The sequence below is a fragment of the Coffea arabica genome, chromosome 11c (genome assembly GCF_036785885.1).
Source record: "Coffea arabica cultivar ET-39 chromosome 11c, Coffea Arabica ET-39 HiFi, whole genome shotgun sequence".
Classification (NCBI taxonomy): domain Eukaryota; kingdom Viridiplantae; phylum Streptophyta; class Magnoliopsida; order Gentianales; family Rubiaceae; genus Coffea; species Coffea arabica.
The window spans coordinates 23,803,146-23,825,611 of NC_092330.1; the positions used below are offsets into that span (position 1 = coordinate 23,803,146).

The window sequence follows — 22,466 nt, forward strand, 5'->3', positions numbered from 1 at the left end:
TCTCTTTTTTGTTAGAAATTATAAATTTTGGCAAATTTGTTCGGGTAGACCCGACCCGGATCCGAGACTCGCCGGGTCCGGATCCGGAACACCGAATAAAAGACCCGTCGGGTAAACGGGTCGGATCCGGGTCCGGGTCCGGAATAATGAATTCCGGCCCGGACCCGGCCCGTTGACACCCCTAGGTGACCCCCTGGGAAATCCTCGTGTTGCACCCCTCCCTTTTTTGTTTCGAAATCCAAATTTCCCCTTCGTTCTTTATGCTGTAGTAATTTAGCTCCGTCGGAACGATTGCTTTATATTTTGCTTCTCATCGAAGCATGAAGGCGGATCTGAAGGCGCGAGACAAGTCAGGAACGGTACGGCTGGATCGAAGCCCGGATCGTCGGTCAAAGTTGTCGGCGCAAATGTATAAGCGCAAGCGTGAAGGATCAATTTCAGGATAATTGAGAGTTGCGCGACGAAGTAAAAAAAAATGGTGCAAATCAACAAGAAAAAAATGTAAAAGTAAATAAATAAAAGGATGAGGGGAAATTCTTGAATTGACGCTTAAAATGAATTCGGGTCCAGAAAAGCCACACTGCTTCACAGGACGGGGCAGTTTAAAAGAATAAAGCGAAAGGAACATGGCGGGTGCGATCATACCAGCACTAATGCACCGGATCCCATCAGAACTCCGAAGTTAAGCGTGCTTGGGCGAGAGTAGTACTAGGATGGGTGACCCCCTGGGAAGTCCTCGTGTTGCACCCCTCCCTTTTTTGTTTCGAAATCCAAATTTCCCCTTCGTTCTTTATGCTGTAGTAATTTAGCTCCGTCGGAACGATTGCTTTATATTTTGCTTCTCATCGAAGCATGAAGGCGGATCTGAAGGCGCGAGACAAGTCAGGAACGGTACGGCTGGATCGAAGCCCGGATCGTCGGTCAAAGTTGTCGGCGCAAATGTATAAGCGCAAGCGTGAAGGATCAATTTCAGGATAATTGAGAGTTGTTCGACGAGGGAAAAAAAAGGTGCAAAGCAACAAGAAAAAAATATAAAAGTAAATAAATAAAAGGATGAGAGGAAATTCATGAATTGACGCTTAGAATGAATTCGGGTCCAGAAAAGCCAAACTGCTTCACAGGACGTGACAGTTTAAAAGAATAAAGCGAAAGGAACATGGCGGGTGCGATCAAACCAGCACTAATGCACCGGATCCCATCAGAACTTCGAAGTTAAGCGTGCTTGGGCGACAGTAGTACCAGGATGGGTGACCCTAGGCCGGTCAACGGGTCGGGTCTACACCCGGATCCGGATCGGATCCCTGAAATTTTTGCGGGTATGGGTAGGGATTTAATTCCGTTATCCGGATCCGGATCCGTTTTTTCAAACAAAAAAACGGGTCGGATACGGAATATAGTATTCCGACCCGTATTAGACCCGGATCCGGATATAAATGATTTAATAATTTATAAAAAATATATATTATCAATATAATTTGATTAGGATGATGTATTTGAGTAAAATCAATTTGATTTATTTTCTTATTTGGTTTTTTCTTTGCATTAGCTAGAAATTTGTTTACAAATATATCTTTTTCTCTTTTTTGTTAGAAATTATAAATTTTGGCAAATTTGTTCGGGTAGACCCGACCCGGATCCGAGACTCGCCGGGTCCGGATCCGGAACACCGAATAAAAGACCCGTCGGGTAAACTGGTCGGATCCGGGTCCGGGTCCGGAATAATGAATTCCGGCCCGGACCCCGGTCCGTTGACACCCCTAGGTGACCCCCTGGGAAATCCTCGTGTTGCACCCCTCCCTTTTTTGTTTCGAAATCCAAATTTCCCCTTCGTTCTTTATGCTGTAGTAATTTAGCTCCGTCGGAACGATTGCTTTATATTTTGCTTCTCATCGAAGCATGAAGGCGGATCTGAAGGCGCGAGACAAGTCAGGAACGGTACGGCTGGATCGAAGCCCGGATCGTCGGTCAAAGTTGTCGGCGCAAATGTATAAGCGCAAGCGTGAAGGATCAATTTCAGGATAATTGAGAGTTGCGCGACGAGGGAAAAAAAAATGGTGCAAATCAACAAGAAAAAAATGTAAAAGTAAATAAATAAAAGGATGAGGGGAAATTCTTGAATTGACGCTTAAAATGAATTCGGGTCCAGAAAAGCCACACTGCTTCACAGGACGGGGCAGTTTAAAAGAATAAAGCGAAAGGAACATGGCGGGTGCGATCATACCAGCACTAATGCACCGGATCCCATCAGAACTCCGAAGTTAAGCGTGCTTGGGCGAGAGTAGTACTAGGATGGGTGACCCCCTGGGAAGTCCTCGTGTTGCACCCCTCCCTTTTTTGTTTCGAAATCCAAATTTCCCCTTCGTTCTTTATGCTGTAGTAATTTAGCTCCGTCGGAACGATTGCTTTATATTTTGCTTCTCATCGAAGCATGAAGGCGGATCTGAAGGCGCGAGACAAGTCAGGAACGGTACGGCTGGATCGAAGCCCGGATCGTCGGTCAAAGTTGTCGGCGCAAATGTATAAGCGCAAGCGTGAAGGATCAATTTCAGGATAATTGAGAGTTGTTCGACGAGGGAAAAAAAAGGTGCAAAGCAACAAGAAAAAAATATAAAAGTAAACAAATAAAAGGATGAGAGGAAATTCATGAATTGACGCTTAGAATGAATTCGGGTCCAGAAAAGCCAAACTGCTTCACAGGACGTGACAGTTTAAAAGAATAAAGCGAAAGGAACATGGCGGGTGCGATCATACCAGCACTAATGCACCGGATCCCATCAGAACTTCGAAGTTAAGCGTGCTTGGGCGACAGTAGTACCAGGATGGGTGACCCTAGGCCGGTCAACGGGTCGGGTCTACACCCGGATCCGGATCGGATCCCTGAAATTTTTGCGGGTATGGGTAAGGATTTAATTCCGTTATCCGGATCCGGATCCGTTTTTTCAAACAAAAAAACGGGTCGGATACGGAATATAGTATTCCGACCCGTATTAGACCCGGATCCGGATATAAATGATTTAATAATTTATAAAAAATATATATTATCAATATAATTTGATTAGGATGATGTATTTGAGTAAAATCAATTTGATTTATTTTCTTATTTGGTTTTTTCTTTGCATTAGCTAGAAATTTGTTTACAAATATATCTTTTTCTCTTTTTTGTTAGAAATTATAAATTTTGGCAAATTTGTTCGGGTAGACCCGACCCGGATCCGAGACTCGCCGGGTCCGGATCCGGAACACAGAATAAAAGACCCGTCGGGTAAACGGGTCGGATCCGGGTCCGGGTCCGGAATAATGAATTCCGGCCCGGACCCGGCCCGTTGACACCCCTAGGTGACCCCCTGGGAAATCCTCGTGTTGCACCCCTCCCTTTTTTGTTTCGAAATCCAAATTTCCCCTTCGCTCTTTATGCTGTAGTAATTTAGCTCCGTCGGAACGATTGCTTTATATTTTGCTTCTCATCGAAGCATGAAGGCGGATCTGAAGGCGCGAGACAAGTCAGGAACGGTACGGCTGGATCGAAGCCCGGATCGTCGGTCAAAGTTGTCGGCGCAAATGTATAAGCGCAAGCGTGAAGGATCAATTTCAGGATAATTGAGAGTTGCGCGACGAGGGAAAAAAAAATGGTGCAAATCAACAAGAAAAAAATGTAAAAGTAAATAAATAAAAGGATGAGGGGAAATTCTTGAATTGACGCTTAGAATGAATTCGGGTCCAGAAAAGCCACACTGCTTCACAGGACGGGGCAGTTTAAAAGAATAAAGCGAAAGGAACATGGCGGGTGCGATCATACCAGCACTAATGCACCGGATCCCATCAGAACTCCGAAGTTAAGCGTGCTTGGGCGATAGTAGTACTAGGATGGGTGACCCCCTGGGAAGTCCTCGTGTTGCAACCCTCCCTTTTTTGTTTCGAAATCCAAATTTCCCCTTCGTTCTTTATGCTGTAGTAATTTAGCTCCGTCGGAACGATTGCTTTATATTTTGCTTCTCATCGAAGCATGAAGGCGGATCTGAAGGCGCGAGACAAGTCAGGAACGGTACGGCTGGATCGAAACCCGGATCGTCGGTCAAAGTTGTCGGCGCAAATGTATAAGCGCAAGCGTGAAGGATCAATTTCAGGATAATTGAGAGTTGTTCGACGAGAGAAAAAAAAGGTGCAAAGCAACAAGAAAAAAATATAAAAGTAAATAAATAAAAGGATGAGAGGAAATTCATGAATTGACGCTTAGAATGAATTCGGGTCCAAAAAAGCCAAACTGCTTCACAGGACGTGGCAGTTTAAAAGAATAAAGCGAAAGGAACATGGCGGGTGCGATCATACCAGCACTAATGCACCGGATCCCATCAGAACTTCGAAGTTAAGCGTGCTTGGGCGACAGTAGTACTAGGATGGGTGACCCTAGGCCGGTCAACGGGTCGGGTCTACACCCGGATCCGGATCGGATCCCTGAAATTTTTGCGGGTATGGGTAGGGATTTAATTCCGTTATCCGGATCCGGATCCGTTTTTTCAAACAAAAAAACGGGTCGGATACGGAATATAGTATTCCGACCCGTATTAGACCCGGATCCGGATATAAATGATTTAATAATTTATAAAAAATATATATTATCAATATAATTTGATTAGGATGATGTATTTGAGTAAAATCAATTTGATTTATTTTCTTATTTGGTTTTTTCTTTGCATTAGCTAGAAATTTGTTTACAAATATATCTTTTTCTCTTTTTTGTTAGAAATTATAAATTTTGGCAAATTTGTTCGGGTAGACCCGACCCGGATCCGAGACTCGCCGGGTCCGGATCCGGAACACCGAATAAAAGACCCGTCGGGTAAACTGGTCGGATCCGGGTCCGGGTCCGGAATAATGAATTCCGGCCCGGACCCCGGCCCGTTGACACCCCTAGGTGACCCCCTGGGAAATCCTCGTGTTGCACCCCTCCCTTTTTTGTTTCGAAATCCAAATTTCCCCTTCGTTCTTTATGCTGTAGTAATTTAGCTCCGTCGGAACGATTGCTTTATATTTTGCTTCTCATCGAAGCATGAAGGCGGATCTGAAGGCGCGAGACAAGTCAGGAACGGTACGGCTGGATCGAAGCCCGGATCGTCGGTCAAAGTTGTCGGCGCAAATGTATAAGCGCAAGCGTGAAGGATCAATTTCAGGATAATTGAGAGTTGCGCGACGAGGGAAAAAAAAATGGTGCAAATCAACAAGAAAAAAATGTAAAAGTAAATAAATAAAAGGATGAGGGGAAATTCTTGAATTGACGCTTAAAATGAATTCGGGTCCAGAAAAGCCACACTGCTTCACAGGACGGGGCAGTTTAAAAGAATAAAGCGAAAGGAACATGGCGGGTGCGATCATACCAGCACTAATGCACCGGATCCCATCAGAACTCTGAAGTTAAGCGTGCTTGGGCGAGAGTAGTACTAGGATGGGTGACCCCCTGGGAAGTCCTCGTGTTGCACCCCTCCCTTTTTTGTTTCGAAATCCAAATTTCCCCTTCGTTCTTTATGCTGTAGTAATTTAGCTCCGTCGGAACGATTGCTTTATATTTTGCTTCTCATCGAAGCATGAAGGCGGATCTGAAGGCGCGAGACAAGTCAGGAACGGTACGGCTGGATCGAAGCCCGGATCGTCGGTCAAAGTTGTCGGCGCAAATGTATAAGCGCAAGCGTGAAGGATCAATTTCAGGATAATTGAGACTTGTTCGACGAGGGAAAAAAAAGGTGCAAAGCAACAAGAAAAAAATATAAAAGTAAATAAATAAAAGGATGAGAGGAAATTCATGAATTGACGCTTAGAATGAATTCGGGTCCAAAAAAGCCAAACTGCTTCACAGGACGTGGCAGTTTAAAAGAATAAAGCGAAAGGAACATGGCGGGTGCGATCATACCAGCACTAATGCACCGGATCCCATCAGAACTTCGAAGTTAAGCGTGCTTGGGCGACAGTAGTACTAGGATGGGTGACCCTAGGCCGGTCAACGGGTCGGGTCTACACCCGGATCCGGATCGGATCCCTGAAATTTTTGCGGGTATGGGTAGGGATTTAATTCCGTTATCCGGATCCGGATCCGTTTTTTCAAACAAAAAAACGGGTCGGATACGGAATATAGTATTCCGACCCGTATTAGACCCGGATCCGGATATAAATGATTTAATAATTTATAAAAAATATATATTATCAATATAATTTGATTAGGATGATGTATTTGAGTAAAATCAATTTGATTTATTTTCTTATTTGGTTTTTTCTTTGCATTAGCTAGAAATTTGTTTACAAATATATCTTTTTCTCTTTTTTGTTAGAAATTATAAATTTTGGCAAATTTGTTCGGGTAGACCCGACCCGGATCCGAGACTCGCCGGGTCCGGATCCGGAACACCGAATAAAAGACCCGTCGGGTAAACTGGTCGGATCCGGGTCCGGGTCCGGAATAATGAATTCCGGCCCGGACCCCGGCCCGTTGACACCCCTAGGTGACCCCCTGGGAAATCCTCGTGTTGCACCCCTCCCTTTTTTGTTTCGAAATCCAAATTTCCCCTTCGTTCTTTATGCTGTAGTAATTTAGCTCCGTCGGAACGATTGCTTTATATTTTGCTTCTCATCGAAGCATGAAGGCGGATCTGAAGGCGCGAGACAAGTCAGGAACGGTACGGCTGGATCGAAGCCCGGATCGTCGGTCAAAGTTGTCGGCGCAAATGTATAAGCGCAAGCGTGAAGGATCAATTTCAGGATAATTGAGAGTTGCGCGACGAGGGAAAAAAAAATGGTGCAAATCAACAAGAAAAAAATGTAAAAGTAAATAAATAAAAGGATGAGGGGAAATTCTTGAATTGACGCTTAAAATGAATTCGGGTCCAGAAAAGCCACACTGCTTCACAGGACGGGGCAGTTTAAAAGAATAAAGCGAAAGGAACATGGCGGGTGCGATCATACCAGCACTAATGCACCGGATCCCATCAGAACTCCGAAGTTAAGCGTGCTTGGGCGAGAGTAGTACTAGGATGGGTGACCCCCTGGGAAGTCCTCGTGTTGCACCCCTCCCTTTTTTGTTTCGAAATCCAAATTTCCCCTTCGTTCTTTATGCTGTAGTAATTTAGCTCCGTCGGAACGATTGCTTTATATTTTGCTTCTCATCGAAGCATGAAGGCGGATCTGAAGGCGCGAGACAAGTCAGGAACGGTACGGCTGGATCGAAGCCCGGATCGTCGGTCAAAGTTGTCGGCGCAAATGTATAAGCGCAAGCGTGAAGGATCAATTTCAGGATAATTGAGAGTTGTTCGACGAGGGAAAAAAAAGGTGCAAAGCAACAAGAAAAAAATATAAAAGTAAATAAATAAAAGGATGAGAGGAAATTCATGAATTGACGCTTAGAATGAATTCGGGTCCAGAAAAGCCAAACTGTTTCACAGGACGTGACAGTTTAAAAGAATAAAGCGAAAGGAACATGGCGGGTGCGATCATACCAGCACTAATGCACCGGATCCCATCAGAACTTCGAAGTTAAGCGTGCTTGGGCGACAGTAGTACCAGGATGGGTGACCCTAGGCCGGTCAACGGGTCGGGTCTACACCCGGATCCGGATCGGATCCCTGAAATTTTTGCGGGTATGGGTAGGGATTTAATTCCGTTATCCGGATCCGGATCCGTTTTTTCAAACAAAAAAACGGGTCGGATACGGAATATAGTATTCCGACCCGTATTAGACCCGGATCCGGATATAAATGATTTAATAATTTATAAAAAATATATATTATCAATATAATTTGATTAGGATGATGTATTTGAGTAAAATCAATTTGATTTATTTTCTTATTTGGTTTTTTCTTTGCATTAGCTAGAAATTTGTTTACAAATATATCTTTTTCTCTTTTTTGTTAGAAATTATAAATTTTGGCAAATTTGTTCGGGTAGACCCGACCCGGATCCGAGACTCGCCGGGTCCGGATCCGGAACACCGAATAAAAGACCCGTCGGGTAAACGGGTCGGATCCGGGTCCGGGTCCGGAATAATGAATTCCGGCCCGGATCCGGCCCGTTGACACCCCTAGGTGACCCCCTGGGAAATCCTCGTGTTGCACCCCTCCCTTTTTTGTTTCGAAATCCAAATTTCCCCTTCGCTCTTTATGCTGTAGTAATTTAGCTCCGTCGGAACGATTGCTTTATATTTTGCTTCTCATCGAAGCATGAAGGCGGATCTGAAGGCGCGAGACAAGTCAGGAACGGTACGGCTGGATCGAAGCCCGGATCGTCGGTCAAAGTTGTCGGCGCAAATGTATAAGCGCAAGCGTGAAGGATCAATTTCAGGATAATTGAGAGTTGCGCGACGAGGGAAAAAAAAATGGTGCAAATCAACAAGAAAAAAATGTAAAAGTAAATAAATAAAAGGATGAGGGGAAATTCTTGAATTGACGCTTAGAATGAATTCGGGTCCAGAAAAGCCACACTGCTTCACAGGACGGGGCAGTTTAAAAGAATAAAGCGAAAGGAACATGGCGGGTGCGATCATACCAGCACTAATGCACCGGATCCCATCAGAACTCCGAAGTTAAGCGTGCTTGGGCGATAGTAGTACTAGGATGGGTGACCCCCTGGGAAGTCCTCGTGTTGCACCCCTCCCTTTTTTGTTTCGAAATCCAAATTTCCCCTTCGTTCTTTATGCTGTAGTAATTTAGCTCCGTCGGAACGATTGCTTTATATTTTGCTTCTCATCGAAGCATGAAGGCGGATCTGAAGGCGCGAGACAAGTCAGGAACGGTACGGCTGGATCGAAGCCCGGATCGTCGGTCAAAGTTGTCGGCGCAAATGTATAAGCGCAAGCGTGAAGGATCAATTTCAGGATAATTGAGAGTTGTTCGACGAGGGAAAAAAAAGGTGCAAAGCAACAAGAAAAAAATATAAAAGTAAATAAATAAAAGGATGAGAGGAAATTCATGAATTGACGCTTAGAATGAATTCGGGTCCAGAAAAGCCAAACTGCTTCACAGGACGTGACAGTTTAAAAGAATAAAGCGAAAGGAACATGGCGGGTGCGATCATACCAGCACTAATGCACCGGATCCCATCAGAACTTCGAAGTTAAGCGTGCTTGGGCGACAGTAGTACCAGGATGGGTGACCCTAGGCCGGTCAACGGGTCGGGTCTACACCCGGATCCGGATCGGATCCCTGAAATTTTTGCGGGTATGGGTAGGGATTTAATTCCGTTATCCGGATCCGGATCCGTTTTTTCAAACAAAAAAACGGGTCGGATACGGAATATAGTATTCCGACCCGTATTGGACCCGGATCCGGATATAAATGATTTAATAATTTATAAAAAATATATATTATCAATATAATTTGATTAGGATGATGTATTTGAGTAAAATCAATTTGATTTATTTTCGTATTTGGTTTTTTCTTTGCATTAGCTAGAAATTTGTTTACAAATATATCTTTTTCTCTTTTTTGTTAGAAATTATAAATTTTGGCAAATTTGTTCGGGTAGACCCGACCCGGATCCGAGACTCGCCGGGTCCGGATCCGGAACACAGAATAAAAGACCCGTCGGGTAAACGGGTCGGATCCGGGTCCGGGTCCGGAATAATGAATTCCGGCCCGGACCCGGCCCGTTGACACCCCTAGGTGACCCCCTGGGAAATCCTCGTGTTGCACCCCTCCCTTTTTTGTTTCGAAATCCAAATTTCCCCTTCGTTCTTTATGCTGTAGTAATTTAGCTCCGTCGGAACGATTGCTTTATATTTTGCTTCTCATCGAAGCATGAAGGCGGATCTGAAGGCGCGAGACAAGTCAGGAACGGTACGGGTGGATCGAAGCCCGGATCGTCGGTCAAAGTTGTCGGCGCAAATGTATAAGCGCAAGCGTGAAGGATCAATTTCAGGATAATTGAGAGTTGCGCGACGAGGGAAAAAAAAATGGTGCAAATCAACAAGAAAAAAATGTAAAAGTAAATAAATAAAAGGATGAGGGGAAATTCTTGAATTGACGCTTAAAATGAATTCGGGTCCAGAAAAGCCACACTGCTTCACAGGACGGGGCAGTTTAAAAGAATAAAGCGAAAGGAACATGGCGGGTGCGATCATACCAGCACTAATGCACCGGATCCCATCAGAACTCCGAAGTTAAGCGTGCTTGGGCGAGAGTAGTACTAGGATGGGTGACCCCCTGGGAAGTTCTCGTGTTGCACCCCTCCCTTTTTTGTTTCGAAATCCAAATTTCCCCTTCGTTCTTTATGCTGTAGTAATTTAGCTCCGTCGGAACGATTGCTTTAAATTTTGCTTCTCATCGAAGCATGAAGGCGGATCTGAAGGCGCGAGACAAGTCAGGAACGGTACGGCTGGATCGAAGCCCGGATCGTCGGTCAAAGTTGTCGGCGCAAATGTATAAGCGCAAGCGTGAAGGATCAATTTCAGGATAATTGAGACTTGTTCGACGAGGGAAAAAAAAGGTGCAAAGCAACAAGAAAAAAATATAAAAGTAAATAAATAAAAGGATGAGAGGAAATTCATGAATTGACGCTTAGAATGAATTCGGGTCCAGAAAAGCCAAACTGCTTCACAGGACGTGACAGTTTAAAAGAATAAAGCGAAAGGAACATGGCGGGTGCGATCATACCAGCACTAATGCACCGGATCCCATCAGAACTTCGAAGTTAAGCGTGCTTGGGCGACAGTAGTACTAGGATGGGTGATCCTAGGCCGGTCAACGGGTCGGGTCTACACCCGGATCCGGATCGGATCCCTGAAATTTTTGCGTGTATGGGTAGGGATTTAATTCCGTTATCCGGATCCGGATCCGTTTTTTCAAACAAAAAAACGGGTCGGATACGGAATATAGTATTCCGACCCGTATTAGACCCGGATCCGGATATAAATGATTTAATAATTTATAAAAAATATATATTATCAATATAATTTGATTAGGATGATGTATTTGAGTAAAATCAATTTGATTTATTTTCTTATTTGGTTTTTTCTTTGCATTAGCTAGAAATTTTTTACAAATATATCTTTTTCTCTTTTTTGTTAGAAATTATAAATTTTGGCAAATTTGTTCGGGTAGACCCGACCCGGATCCGAGACTCGCCGGGTCCGGATCCGGAACACCGAATAAAAGACCCGTCGGGTAAACGGGTCGGATCCGGGTCCGGGTCCGGAATAATGAATTCCGGCCCGGATCCGGCCCGTTGACACCCCTAGGTGACCCCCTGGGAAATCCTCGTGTTGCACCCCTCCCTTTTTTGTTTCGAAATCCAAATTTCCCCTTCGTTCTTTATGCTGTAGTAATTTAGCTCCGTCGGAACGATTGCTTTATATTTTGCTTCTCATCGAAGCATGAAGGCGGATCTGAAGGCGCGAGACAAGTCAGGAACGGTACGGCTGGATCGAAGCCCGGATCGTCGGTCAAAGTTGTCGGCGCAAATGTATAAGCGCAAGCGTGAAGGATCAATTTCAGGATAATTGAGAGTTGCGCGACGAGGGAAAAAAAAATGGTGCAAATCAACAAGAAAAAAATGTAAAAGTAAATAAATAAAAGGATGAGGGGAAATTCTTGAATTGACGCTTAGAATGAATTCGGGTCCAGAAAAGCCACACTGCTTCACAGGACGGGGCAGTTTAAAAGAATAAAGCGAAAGGAACATGGCGGGTGCGATCATACCAGCACTAATGCACCGGATCCCATCAGAACTCCGAAGTTAAGCGTGCTTGGGCGATAGTAGTACTAGGATGGGTGACCCCCTGGGAAGTCCTCGTGTTGCACCCCTCCCTTTTTTGTTTCGAAATCCAAATTTCCCCTTCGTTCTTTATGCTGTAGTAATTTAGCTCCGTCGGAACGATTGCTTTATATTTTGCTTCTCATCGAAGCATGAAGGCGGATCTGAAGGCGCGAGACAAGTCAGGAACGGTACGGCTGGATCGAAGCCCGGATCGTCGGTCAAAGTTGTCGGCGCAAATGTATAAGCGCAAGCGTGAAGGATCAATTTCAGGATAATTGAGAGTTGTTCGACGAGGGAAAAAAAAGGTGCAAAGCAACAAGAAAAAAATATAAAAGTAAATAAATAAAAGGATGAGAGGAAATTCATGAATTGACGCTTAGAATGAATTCGGGTCCAGAAAAGCCAAACTGCTTCACAGGACGTGACAGTTTAAAAGAATAAAGCGAAAGGAACATGGCGGGTGCGATCATACCAGCACTAATGCACCGGATCCCATCAGAACTTCGAAGTTAAGCGTGCTTGGGCGACAGTAGTACCAGGATGGGTGACCCTAGGCCGGTCAACGGGTCGGGTCTACACCCGGATCCGGATCGGATCCCTGAAATTTTTGCGGGTATGGGTAGGGATTTAATTCCGTTATCCGGATCCGGATCCGTTTTTTCAAACAAAAAAACGGGTCGGATACGGAATATAGTATTCCGACCCGTATTGGACCCGGATCCGGATATAAATGATTTAATAATTTATAAAAAATATATATTATCAATATAATTTGATTAGGATGATGTATTTGAGTAAAATCAATTTGATTTATTTTCGTATTTGGTTTTTTCTTTGCATTAGCTAGAAATTTGTTTACAAATATATCTTTTTCTCTTTTTTGTTAGAAATTATAAATTTTGGCAAATTTGTTCGGGTAGACCCGACCCGGATCCGAGACTCGCCGGGTCCGGATCCGGAACACAGAATAAAAGACCCGTCGGGTAAACGGGTCGGATCCGGGTCCGGGTCCGGAATAATGAATTCCGGCCCGGACCCGGCCCGTTGACACCCCTAGGTGACCCCCTGGGAAATCCTCGTGTTGCACCCCTCCCTTTTTTGTTTCGAAATCCAAATTTCCCCTTCGTTCTTTATGCTGTAGTAATTTAGCTCCGTCGGAACGATTGCTTTATATTTTGCTTCTCATCGAAGCATGAAGGCGGATCTGAAGGCGCGAGACAAGTCAGGAACGGTACGGGTGGATCGAAGCCCGGATCGTCGGTCAAAGTTGTCGGCGCAAATGTATAAGCGCAAGCGTGAAGGATCAATTTCAGGATAATTGAGAGTTGCGCGACGAGGGAAAAAAAAATGGTGCAAATCAACAAGAAAAAAATGTAAAAGTAAATAAATAAAAGGATGAGGGGAAATTCTTGAATTGACGCTTAAAATGAATTCGGGTCCAGAAAAGCCACACTGCTTCACAGGACGGGGCAGTTTAAAAGAATAAAGCGAAAGGAACATGGCGGGTGCGATCATACCAGCACTAATGCACCGGATCCCATCAGAACTCCGAAGTTAAGCGTGCTTGGGCGAGAGTAGTACTAGGATGGGTGACCCCCTGGGAAGTTCTCGTGTTGCACCCCTCCCTTTTTTGTTTCGAAATCCAAATTTCCCCTTCGTTCTTTATGCTGTAGTAATTTAGCTCCGTCGGAACGATTGCTTTATATTTTGCTTCTCATCGAAGCATGAAGGCGGATCTGAAGGCGCGAGACAAGTCAGGAACGGTACGGCTGGATCGAAGCCCGGATCGTCGGTCAAAGTTGTCGGCGCAAATGTATAAGCGCAAGCGTGAAGGATCAATTTCAGGATAATTGAGAGTTGTTCGACGAGGGAAAAAAAAGGTGCAAAGCAACAAGAAAAAAATATAAAAGTAAATAAATAAAAGGATGAGAGGAAATTCATGAATTGACGCTTAGAATGAATTCGGGTCCAGAAAAGCCAAACTGCTTCACAGGACGTGACAGTTTAAAAGAATAAAGCGAAAGGAACATGGCGGGTGCGATCATACCAGCACTAATGCACCGGATCCCATCAGAACTTCGAAGTTAAGCGTGCTTGGGCGACAGTAGTACCAGGATGGGTGACCCTAGGCCGGTCAACGGGTCGGGTCTACACCCGGATCCGGATCGGATCCCTGAAATTTTTGCGGGTATGGGTAGGGATTTAATTCCGTTATCCGGATCCGGATCCGTTTTTTCAAACAAAAAAACGGGTCGGATACGGAATATAGTATTCCGACCCGTATTAGACCCGGATCCGGATATAAATGATTTAATAATTTATAAAAAATATATATTATCAATATAATTTGATTAGGATGATGTATTTGAGTAAAATCAATTTGATTTATTTTCTTATTTGGTTTTTTCTTTGCATTAGCTAGAAATTTGTTTACAAATATATCTTTTTCTCTTTTTTGTTAGAAATTATAAATTTTGGCAAATTTGTTCGGGTAGACCCGACCCGGATCCGAGACTCGCCGGGTCCGGATCCGGAACACAGAATAAAAGACCCGTCGGGTAAACGGGTCGGATCCGGGTCCGGGTCCGGAATAATGAATTCCGGCCCGGACCCGGCCCGTTGACACCCCTAGGTGACCCCCTGGGAAATCCTCGTGTTGCACCCCTCCCTTTTTTGTTTCGAAATCCAAATTTCCCCTTCGCTCTTTATGCTGTAGTAATTTAGCTCCGTCGGAACGATTGCTTTATATTTTGCTTCTCATCGAAGCATGAAGGCGGATCTGAAGGCGCGAGACAAGTCAGGAACGGTACGGCTGGATCGAAGCCCGGATCGTCGGTCAAAGTTGTCGGCGCAAATGTATAAGCGCAAGCGTGAAGGATCAATTTCAGGATAATTGAGAGTTGCGCGACGAGGGAAAAAAAAATGGTGCAAATCAACAAGAAAAAAATGTAAAAGTAAATAAATAAAAGGATGAGGGGAAATTCTTGAATTGACGCTTAGAATGAATTCGGGTCCAGAAAAGCCACACTGCTTCACAGGACGGGGCAGTTTAAAAGAATAAAGCGAAAGGAACATGGCGGGTGCGATCATACCAGCACTAATGCACCGGATCCCATCAGAACTCCGAAGTTAAGCGTGCTTGGGCGATAGTAGTACTAGGATGGGTGACCCCCTGGGAAGTCCTCGTGTTGCACCCCTCCCTTTTTTGTTTCGAAATCCAAATTTCCCCTTCGTTCTTTATGCTGTAGTAATTTAGCTCCGTCGGAACGATTGCTTTATATTTTGCTTCTCATCGAAGCATGAAGGCGGATCTGAAGGCGCGAGACAAGTCAGGAACGGTACGGCTGGATCGAAACCCGGATCGTCGGTCAAAGTTGTCGGCGCAAATGTATAAGCGCAAGCGTGAAGGATCAATTTCAGGATAATTGAGAGTTGTTCGACGAGAGAAAAAAAAGGTGCAAAGCAACAAGAAAAAAATATAAAAGTAAATAAATAAAAGGATGAGAGGAAATTCATGAATTGACGCTTAGAATGAATTCGGGTCCAAAAAAGCCAAACTGCTTCACAGGACGTGGCAGTTTAAAAGAATAAAGCGAAAGGAACATGGCGGGTGCGATCATACCAGCACTAATGCACCGGATCCCATCAGAACTTCGAAGTTAAGCGTGCTTGGGCGACAGTAGTACTAGGATGGGTGACCCTAGGCCGGTCAACGGGTCGGGTCTACACCCGGATCCGGATCGGATCCCTGAAATTTTTGCGGGTATGGGTAGGGATTTAATTCCGTTATCCGGATCCGGATCCGTTTTTTCAAACAAAAAAACGGGTCGGATACGGAATATAGTATTCCGACCCGTATTAGACCCGGATCCGGATATAAATGATTTAATAATTTATAAAAAATATATATTATCAATATAATTTGATTAGGATGATGTATTTGAGTAAAATCAATTTGATTTATTTTCTTATTTGGTTTTTTCTTTGCATTAGCTAGAAATTTTTTACAAATATATCTTTTTCTCTTTTTTGTTAGAAATTATAAATTTTGGCAAATTTGTTCGGGTAGACCCGACCCGGATCCGAGACTCGCCGGGTCCGGATCCGGAACACCGAATAAAAGACCCGTCGGGTAAACGGGTCGGATCCGGGTCCGGGTCCGGAATAATGAATTCCGGCCCGGATCCGGCCCGTTGACACCCCTAGGTGACCCCCTGGGAAATCCTCGTGTTGCACCCCTCCCTTTTTTGTTTCGAAATCCAAATTTCCCCTTCGTTCTTTATGCTGTAGTAATTTAGCTCCGTCGGAACGATTGCTTTATATTTTGCTTCTCATCGAAGCATGAAGGCGGATCTGAAGGCGCGAGACAAGTCAGGAACGGTACGGCTGGATCGAAGCCCGGATCGTCGGTCAAAGTTGTCGGCGCAAATGTATAAGCGCAAGCGTGAAGGATCAATTTCAGGATAATTGAGAGTTGCGCGACGAGGGAAAAAAAAATGGTGCAAATCAACAAGAAAAAAATGTAAAAGTAAATAAATAAAAGGATGAGGGGAAATTCTTGAATTGACGCTTAGAATGAATTCGGGTCCAGAAAAGCCACACTGCTTCACAGGACGGGGCAGTTTAAAAGAATAAAGCGAAAGGAACATGGCGGGTGCGATCATACCAGCACTAATGCACCGGATCCCATCAGAACTCCGAAGTTAAGCGTGCTTGGGCGATAGTAGTACTAGGATGGGTGACCCCCTGGGAAGTCCTCGTGTTGCACCCCTCCCTTTTTTGTTTCGAAATCCAAATTTCCCCTTCGTTCTTTATGCTGTAGTAATTTAGCTCCGTCGGAACGATTGCTTTATATTTTGCTTCTCATCGAAGCATGAAGGCGGATCTGAAGGCGCGAGACAAGTCAGGAACGGTACGGCTGGATCGAAGCCCGGATCGTCGGTCAAAGTTGTCGGCGCAAATGTATAAGCGCAAGCGTGAAGGATCAATTTCAGGATAATTGAGAGTTGTTCGACGAGGGAAAAAAAAGGTGCAAAGCAACAAGAAAAAAATATAAAAGTAAATAAATAAAAGGATGAGAGGAAATTCATGAATTGACGCTTAGAATGAATTCGGGTCCAGAAAAGCCAAACTGCTTCACAGGACGTGACAGTTTAAAAGAATAAAGCGAAAGGAACATGGCGGGTGCGATCATACCAGCACTAATGCACCGGATCCCATCAGAACTTCGAAGTTAAGCGTGCTTGGGCGACAGTAGTACCAGGATGGGTGACCCTCGGCCGGTCAACGGGTCGGGTCTACACCCGGATCCGGATCGGATCCCTGAAATTTTTGCGGGTATGGGTAGGGATTTAATTCCGTTATCCGGATCCGGATCCGTTTTTTCAAACAAAAAAACGGGTCGGATACGGAATATAGTATTCCGACCCGTATTGGACCCGGATCCGGATATAAATGATTTAATAATTTATAAAAAATATATATTATCAATATAATTTGATTAGGATGATGTATTTGAGTAAAATCAATTTGATTTATTTTCGTATTTGGTTTTTTCTTTGCATTAGCTAGAAATTTGTTTACAAATATATCTTTTTCTCTTTTTTGTTAGAAATTATAAATTTTGGCAAATTTGTTCGGGTAGACCCGACCCGGATCCGAGACTCGCCGGGTCCGGATCCGGAACACAGAATAAAAGACCCGTCGGGTAAACGGGTCGGATCCGGGTCCGGGTCCGGAATAATGAATTCCGGCCCGGACCCGGCCCGTTGACACCCCTAGGTGACCCCCTGGGAAATCCTCGTGTTGCACCCCTCCCTTTTTTGTTTCGAAATCCAAATTTCCCCTTCGTTCTTTATGCTGTAGTAATTTAGCTCCGTCGGAACGATTGCTTTATATTTTGCTTCTCATCGAAGCATGAAGGCGGATCTGAAGGCGCGAGACAAGTCAGGAACGGTACGGGTGGATCGAAGCCCGGATCGTCGGTCAAAGTTGTCGGCGCAAATGTATAAGCGCAAGCGTGAAGGATCAATTTCAGGATAATTGAGAGTTGCGCGACGAGGGAAAAAAAAATGGTGCAAATCAACAAGAAAAAAATGTAAAAGTAAATAAATAAAAGGATGAGGGGAAATTCTTGAATTGACGCTTAAAATGAATTCGGGTCCAGAAAAGCCACACTGCTTCACAGGACGGGGCAGTTTAAAAGAATAAAGCGAAAGGAACATGGCGGGTGCGATCATACCAGCACTAATGCACCGGATCCCATCAGAACTCCGAAGTTAAGCGTGCTTGGGCGAGAGTAGTACTAGGATGGGTGACCCCCTGGGAAGTTCTCGTGTTGCACCCCTCCCTTTTTTGTTTCGAAATCCAAATTTCCCCTTCGTTCTTTATGCTGTAGTAATTTAGCTCCGTCGGAACGATTGCTTTAAATTTTGCTTCTCATCGAAGCATGAAGGCGGATCTGAAGGCGCGAGACAAGTCAGGAACGGTACGGCTGGATCGAAGCCCGGATCGTCGGTCAAAGTTGTCGGCGCAAATGTATAAGCGCAAGCGTGAAGGATCAATTTCAGGATAATTGAGACTTGTTCGACGAGGGAAAAAAAAGGTGCAAAGCAACAAGAAAAAAATATAAAAGTAAATAAATAAAAGGATGAGAGGAAATTCATGAATTGACGCTTAGAATGAATTCGGGTCCAGAAAAGCCAAACTGCTTCACAGGACGTGACAGTTTAAAAGAATAAAGCGAAAGGAACATGGCGGGTGCGATCATACCAGCACTAATGCACCGGATCCCATCAGAACTTCGAAGTTAAGCGTGCTTGGGCGACAGTAGTACTAGGATGGGTGATCCTAGGCCGGTCAACGGGTCGGGTCTACACCCGGATCCGGATCGGATCCCTGAAATTTTTGCGTGTATGGGTAGGGATTTAATTCCGTTATCCGGATCCGGATCCGTTTTTTCAAACAAAAAAACGGGTCGGATACGGAATATAGTATTCCGACCCGTATTAGACCCGGATCCGGATATAAATGATTTAATAATTTATAAAAAATATATATTATCAATATAATTTGATTAGGATGATGTATTTGAGTAAAATCAATTTGATTTATTTTCTTATTTGGTTTTTTCTTTGCATTAGCTAGAAATTTTTTACAAATATATCTTTTTCTCTTTTTTGTTAGAAATTATAAATTTTGGCAAATTTGTTCGGGTAGACCCGACCCGGATCCGAGACTCGCCGGGTCCGGATCCGGAACACCGAATAAAAGACCCGTCGGGTAAACGGGTCGGATCCGGGTCCGGGTCCGGAATAATGAATTCCGGCCCGGATCCGGCCCGTTGACACCCCTAGGTGACCCCCTGGGAAATCCTCGTGTTGCACCCCTCCCTTTTTTGTTTCGAAATCCAAATTTCCCCTTCGTTCTTTATGCTGTAGTAATTTAGCTCCGTCGGAACGATTGCTTTATATTTTGCTTCTCATCGAAGCATGAAGGCGGATCTGAAGGCGCGAGACAAGTCAGGAACGGTACGGCTGGATCGAAGCCCGGATCGTCGGTCAAAGTTGTCGGCGCAAATGTATAAGCGCAAGCGTGAAGGATCAATTTCAGGATAATTGAGAGTTGCGCGACGAGGGAAAAAAAAATGGTGCAAATCAACAAGAAAAAAATGTAAAAGTAAATAAATAAAAGGATGAGGGGAAATTCTTGAATTGACGCTTAGAATGAATTCGGGTCCAGAAAAGCCACACTGCTTCACAGGACGGGGCAGTTTAAAAGAATAAAGCGAAAGGAACATGGCGGGTGCGATCATACCAGCACTAATGCACCGGATCCCATCAGAACTCCGAAGTTAAGCGTGCTTGGGCGATAGTAGTACTAGGATGGGTGACCCCCTGGGAAGTCCTCGTGTTGCACCCCTCCCTTTTTTGTTTCGAAATCCAAATTTCCCCTTCGTTCTTTATGCTGTAGTAATTTAGCTCCGTCGGAACGATTGCTTTATATTTTGCTTCTCATCGAAGCATGAAGGCGGATCTGAAGGCGCGAGACAAGTCAGGAACGGTACGGCTGGATCGAAGCCCGGATCGTCGGTCAAAGTTGTCGGCGCAAATGTATAAGCGCAAGCGTGAAGGATCAATTTCAGGATAATTGAGAGTTGTTCGACGAGGGAAAAAAAAGGTGCAAAGCAACAAGAAAAAAATATAAAAGTAAATAAATAAAAGGATGAGAGGAAATTCATGAATTGACGCTTAGAATGAATTCGGGTCCAGAAAAGCCAAACTGCTTCACAGGACGTGACAGTTTAAAAGAATAAAGCGAAAGGAACATGGCGGGTGCGATCATACCAGCACTAATGCACCGGATCCCATCAGAACTTCGAAGTTAAGCGTGCTTGGGCGACAGTAGTACCAGGATGGGTGACCCTCGGCCGGTCAACGGGTCGGGTCTACACCCGGATCCGGATCGGATCCCTGAAATTTTTGCGGGTATGGGTAGGGATTTAATTCCGTTATCCGGATCCGGATCCGTTTTTTCAAACAAAAAAACGGGTCGGATACGGAATATAGTATTCCGACCCGTATTGGACCCGGATCCGGATATAAATGATTTAATAATTTATAAAAAATATATATTATCAATATAATTTGATTAGGATGATGTATTTGAGTAAAATCAATTTGATTTATTTTCGTATTTGGTTTTTTCTTTGCATTAGCTAGAAATTTGTTTACAAATATATCTTTTTCTCTTTTTTGTTAGAAATTATAAATTTTGGCAAATTTGTTCGGGTAGACCCGACCCGGATCCGAGACTCGCCGGGTCCGGATCCGGAACACAGAATAAAAGACCCGTCGGGTAAACGGGTCGGATCCGGGTCCGGGTCCGGAATAATGAATTCCGGCCCGGACCCGGCCCGTTGACACCCCTAGGTGACCCCCTGGGAAATCCTCGTGTTGCACCCCTCCCTTTTTTGTTTCGAAATCCAAATTTCCCCTTCGTTCTTTATGCTGTAGTAATTTAGCTCCGTCGGAACGATTGCTTTATATTTTGCTTCTCATCGAAGCATGAAGGCGGATCTGAAGGCGCGAGACAAGTCAGGAACGGTACGGGTGGATCGAAGCCCGGATCGTCGGTCAAAGTTGTCGGCGCAAATGTATAAGCGCAAGCGTGAAGGATCAATTTCAGGATAATTGAGAGTTGCGCGACGAGGGAAAAAAAAATGGTGCAAATCAACAAGAAAAAAATGTAAAAGTAAATAAATAAAAGGATGAGGGGAAATTCTTGAATTGACGCTTAAAATGAATTCGGGTCCAGAAAAGCCACACTGCTTCACAGGACGGGGCAGTTTAAAAGAATAAAGCGAAAGGAACATGGCGGGTGCGATCATACCAGCACTAATGCACCGGATCCCATCAGAACTCCGAAGTTAAGCGTGCTTGGGCGAGAGTAGTACTAGGATGGGTGACCCCCTGGGAAGTTCTCGTGTTGCACCCCTCCCTTTTTTGTTTCGAAATCCAAATTTCCCCTTCGTTCTTTATGCTGTAGTAATTTAGCTCCGTCGGAACGATTGCTTTAAATTTTGCTTCTCATCGAAGCATGAAGGCGGATCTGAAGGCGCGAGACAAGTCAGGAACGGTACGGCTGGATCGAAGCCCGGATCGTCGGTCAAAGTTGTCGGCGCAAATGTATAAGCGCAAGCGTGAAGGATCAATTTCAGGATAATTGAGACTTGTTCGACGAGGGAAAAAAAAGGTGCAAAGCAACAAGAAAAAAATATAAAAGTAAATAAATAAAAGGATGAGAGGAAATTCATGAATTGACGCTTAGAATGAATTCGGGTCCAGAAAAGCCAAACTGCTTCACAGGACGTGACAGTTTAAAAGAATAAAGCGAAAGGAACATGGCGGGTGCGATCATACCAGCACTAATGCACCGGATCCCATCAGAACTTCGAAGTTAAGCGTGCTTGGGCGACAGTAGTACTAGGATGGGTGATCCTAGGCCGGTCAACGGGTCGGGTCTACACCCGGATCCGGATCGGATCCCTGAAATTTTTGCGTGTATGGGTAGGGATTTAATTCCGTTATCCGACCCGTATTAGACCCGGATCCGGATATAAATGATTTAATAATTTATAAAAAATATATATTATCAATATAATTTGATTAGGATGATGTATTTGAGTAAAATCAATTTGATTTATTTTCTTATTTGGTTTTTTCTTTGCATTAGCTAGAAATTTTTTACAAATATATCTTTTTCTCTTTTTTGTTAGAAATTATAAATTTTGGCAAATTTGTTCGGGTAGACCCGACCCGGATCCGAGACTCGCCGGGTCCGGATCCGGAACACCGAATAAAAGACCCGTCGGGTAAACGGGTCGGATCCGGGTCCGGGTCCGGAATAATGAATTCCGGCCCGGATCCGGCCCGTTGACACCCCTAGGTGACCCCCTGGGAAATCCTCGTGTTGCACCCCTCCCTTTTTTGTTTCGAAATCCAAATTTCCCCTTCGTTCTTTATGCTGTAGTAATTTAGCTCCGTCGGAACGATTGCTTTATATTTTGCTTCTCATCGAAGCATGAAGGCGGATCTGAAGGCGCGAGACAAGTCAGGAACGGTACGGCTGGATCGAAGCCCGGATCGTCGGTCAAAGTTGTCGGCGCAAATGTATAAGCGCAAGCGTGAAGGATCAATTTCAGGATAATTGAGAGTTGCGCGACGAGGGAAAAAAAA

The 22,466-nt window shown here is 44.5% G+C and overlaps 14 non-coding genes and 14 pseudogenes across 14 annotated transcripts; all 28 read left to right on the top strand.

Annotated features, from left to right (window-relative positions):
• The first annotated feature begins 631 nt into the window (after positions 1-631).
• On the top strand, positions 632-750 carry LOC140017378 (5S ribosomal RNA). Its single transcript, XR_011823688.1, has one exon. It is a non-coding gene; the product is annotated as a 5S ribosomal RNA (ribosomal RNA).
• A 411-nt stretch (positions 751-1,161) lies between these two features.
• Positions 1,162-1,279, top strand: LOC140020667 (5S ribosomal RNA; annotated as a pseudogene).
• Positions 1,280-2,207: 928 nt separating this feature from the next.
• LOC140017380 (5S ribosomal RNA) lies at positions 2,208-2,326 on the top strand. Its single transcript, XR_011823690.1, has one exon. It is a non-coding gene; the product is annotated as a 5S ribosomal RNA (ribosomal RNA).
• A 411-nt stretch (positions 2,327-2,737) lies between these two features.
• Positions 2,738-2,855, top strand: LOC140020285 (5S ribosomal RNA; annotated as a pseudogene).
• A 927-nt stretch (positions 2,856-3,782) lies between these two features.
• Positions 3,783-3,901, top strand: LOC140018046 (5S ribosomal RNA). The gene has a single exon (XR_011824348.1). It is a non-coding gene; the product is annotated as a 5S ribosomal RNA (ribosomal RNA).
• Positions 3,902-4,312: 411 nt separating this feature from the next.
• LOC140019855 (5S ribosomal RNA) lies at positions 4,313-4,430 on the top strand (annotated as a pseudogene).
• A 928-nt stretch (positions 4,431-5,358) lies between these two features.
• LOC140017648 (5S ribosomal RNA) lies at positions 5,359-5,477 on the top strand. Its single transcript, XR_011823955.1, has one exon. It is a non-coding gene; the product is annotated as a 5S ribosomal RNA (ribosomal RNA).
• Positions 5,478-5,888: 411 nt separating this feature from the next.
• Positions 5,889-6,006, top strand: LOC140019856 (5S ribosomal RNA; annotated as a pseudogene).
• Positions 6,007-6,934: 928 nt separating this feature from the next.
• On the top strand, positions 6,935-7,053 carry LOC140017381 (5S ribosomal RNA). The gene has a single exon (XR_011823691.1). It is a non-coding gene; the product is annotated as a 5S ribosomal RNA (ribosomal RNA).
• A 411-nt stretch (positions 7,054-7,464) lies between these two features.
• Positions 7,465-7,582, top strand: LOC140020286 (5S ribosomal RNA; annotated as a pseudogene).
• Positions 7,583-8,509: 927 nt separating this feature from the next.
• On the top strand, positions 8,510-8,628 carry LOC140017855 (5S ribosomal RNA). Its single transcript, XR_011824161.1, has one exon. It is a non-coding gene; the product is annotated as a 5S ribosomal RNA (ribosomal RNA).
• A 411-nt stretch (positions 8,629-9,039) lies between these two features.
• LOC140020287 (5S ribosomal RNA) lies at positions 9,040-9,157 on the top strand (annotated as a pseudogene).
• A 927-nt stretch (positions 9,158-10,084) lies between these two features.
• LOC140017716 (5S ribosomal RNA) lies at positions 10,085-10,203 on the top strand. The gene has a single exon (XR_011824022.1). It is a non-coding gene; the product is annotated as a 5S ribosomal RNA (ribosomal RNA).
• A 411-nt stretch (positions 10,204-10,614) lies between these two features.
• On the top strand, positions 10,615-10,732 carry LOC140020608 (5S ribosomal RNA; annotated as a pseudogene).
• Positions 10,733-11,658: 926 nt separating this feature from the next.
• LOC140017856 (5S ribosomal RNA) lies at positions 11,659-11,777 on the top strand. The gene has a single exon (XR_011824162.1). It is a non-coding gene; the product is annotated as a 5S ribosomal RNA (ribosomal RNA).
• A 411-nt stretch (positions 11,778-12,188) lies between these two features.
• LOC140020288 (5S ribosomal RNA) lies at positions 12,189-12,306 on the top strand (annotated as a pseudogene).
• A 927-nt stretch (positions 12,307-13,233) lies between these two features.
• Positions 13,234-13,352, top strand: LOC140017829 (5S ribosomal RNA). The gene has a single exon (XR_011824135.1). It is a non-coding gene; the product is annotated as a 5S ribosomal RNA (ribosomal RNA).
• A 411-nt stretch (positions 13,353-13,763) lies between these two features.
• LOC140020289 (5S ribosomal RNA) lies at positions 13,764-13,881 on the top strand (annotated as a pseudogene).
• Positions 13,882-14,808: 927 nt separating this feature from the next.
• LOC140017857 (5S ribosomal RNA) lies at positions 14,809-14,927 on the top strand. Its single transcript, XR_011824163.1, has one exon. It is a non-coding gene; the product is annotated as a 5S ribosomal RNA (ribosomal RNA).
• A 411-nt stretch (positions 14,928-15,338) lies between these two features.
• On the top strand, positions 15,339-15,456 carry LOC140019857 (5S ribosomal RNA; annotated as a pseudogene).
• A 926-nt stretch (positions 15,457-16,382) lies between these two features.
• Positions 16,383-16,501, top strand: LOC140017859 (5S ribosomal RNA). The gene has a single exon (XR_011824165.1). It is a non-coding gene; the product is annotated as a 5S ribosomal RNA (ribosomal RNA).
• A 411-nt stretch (positions 16,502-16,912) lies between these two features.
• On the top strand, positions 16,913-17,030 carry LOC140019985 (5S ribosomal RNA; annotated as a pseudogene).
• A 927-nt stretch (positions 17,031-17,957) lies between these two features.
• On the top strand, positions 17,958-18,076 carry LOC140017942 (5S ribosomal RNA). Its single transcript, XR_011824247.1, has one exon. It is a non-coding gene; the product is annotated as a 5S ribosomal RNA (ribosomal RNA).
• Positions 18,077-18,487: 411 nt separating this feature from the next.
• On the top strand, positions 18,488-18,605 carry LOC140020609 (5S ribosomal RNA; annotated as a pseudogene).
• Positions 18,606-19,531: 926 nt separating this feature from the next.
• Positions 19,532-19,650, top strand: LOC140017860 (5S ribosomal RNA). Its single transcript, XR_011824166.1, has one exon. It is a non-coding gene; the product is annotated as a 5S ribosomal RNA (ribosomal RNA).
• Positions 19,651-20,061: 411 nt separating this feature from the next.
• Positions 20,062-20,179, top strand: LOC140019986 (5S ribosomal RNA; annotated as a pseudogene).
• Positions 20,180-21,106: 927 nt separating this feature from the next.
• Positions 21,107-21,225, top strand: LOC140018054 (5S ribosomal RNA). The gene has a single exon (XR_011824356.1). It is a non-coding gene; the product is annotated as a 5S ribosomal RNA (ribosomal RNA).
• A 411-nt stretch (positions 21,226-21,636) lies between these two features.
• LOC140020610 (5S ribosomal RNA) lies at positions 21,637-21,754 on the top strand (annotated as a pseudogene).
• Positions 21,755-22,466: the final 712 nt, after the last annotated feature.